A 1557-nucleotide genomic window follows, 5' to 3' on the forward strand; every position below is an offset into this window, starting at 1 on the left:
AATCACCCAATAAACTTCTACTTATTTAGTTAAACTCTTTCTATCAAGATTGCACCTGATCTCATCTGGCCAAGAATAAGGGCATTAAATTTAAGAAAGAACAAGGCAAAAAGGCCACCACCTAGTACACAAAGTACTTTCGTCCTTCATACAGAAATTGGTCCTCGATGTTCCATTCTGAGAAAGGATTTTTGCGGAAACTGACTCAGGAAGTTGCTTATGACACCTGGAATAAGATGTTGTGGAGACACAACGATAAAGCCTCTTCATCAAATAACAAAGAAACTCCAAGGGATCTATCTCCATTATTACTCATGCTCATACCTTCTCACCTGATGATGTGACAACCATGTTCCTCAAAGATCAAAACTTCAATGTAAGAGGATATTTGGAAACCATAAAAAAAGGGAGCTAGAGAATTCTACAGTGTCTGTGGAGATAATTATAAGAAACTGTCGGGGAAGAATGGCACTCCATTGTTTTTATCCAAAGCAATTCCTGCACACAGCTTGGAACAAATTGAAAGATTCAAGAGAAAGAGGAAAGCTATCAATGAAAAATACGTTTCCTTCAGAATCTATGTTCTTCATATTCTACCCCTACTTATCATCTTTTTCCTGATTAACAAAATGGGAGAAGTGGAAGTGAAACATTGAAGAAACGTAAGCATAACAAGGACATATAAATCGGGGGGAGTAAAAAGGACTTGATAGAATACTATCTTAACAAATGGTAATTAACAAGTAGTATAAATAAGCAAAGGGAAAATGGTAATGTATATAATAACCAACAAGTAGTGTATCATTTATCTGTTGATGTATACTTGCTTATTCTTTGGTAAATTATTGCTTTACTCTGATAATTAAGTTTAACTCTGATATTGATACATGTTGAATCTTACAAGAAACATTTCAACAAGTGGTATCAATATAAGTTAATCAGTAAGTAATATCAAACTGCAAATCAAATGATATTGTGATTAACAATAGAGTGAAAATTGATCATTAATTCTGCTGTCAACAAAAAGCAATAATTCTTTCAACATAAGCAAGATAGCCTGTTTCATATATAATTTTGTCATAATAGAAAAGGGAGAGATTGTTAGCATTAGATGCTTCAAGATGCTGGAAACCCCATTAGACGAGCTTGAGAATGAATAAGTTTTGATGATAACAAAACATATAATGAACCAAGCAGAGATAAGACATTACACAAACGTTCTAGATAAGCTTAGATTGATTAGAATTATATCTTAGACAAAGCTCTGGACATAGGAAGAGTCAATCAAGGAATAGACTTCATTAGACATACACACATGACCATTAGACGACCCAGTAACTCGTGAATTGATTCCTTATGAATATGAATATGCATATGTTTTGTTCAACTAATGTGTTCAATGAGTTTAAGCCAAGCACATCAAAACAGAGAACAAGTTAATGCTTGAAGAAAGAAGCATACATACGATAAAGCAACGCTTAGAGAAGCTAAGTTAAAAGCACTGGTTAAACAAGTTAAAGGCTAGATCTAGACAACCAAGCCATCAGACAAATGAGG

Source organism: Vigna umbellata, chromosome 1 (genome assembly GCF_029865625.1).
Source record: "Vigna umbellata cultivar VRB3 chromosome 1, Vumbellata_1.0, whole genome shotgun sequence".
NCBI lineage: Eukaryota > Viridiplantae > Streptophyta > Magnoliopsida > Fabales > Fabaceae > Vigna > Vigna umbellata.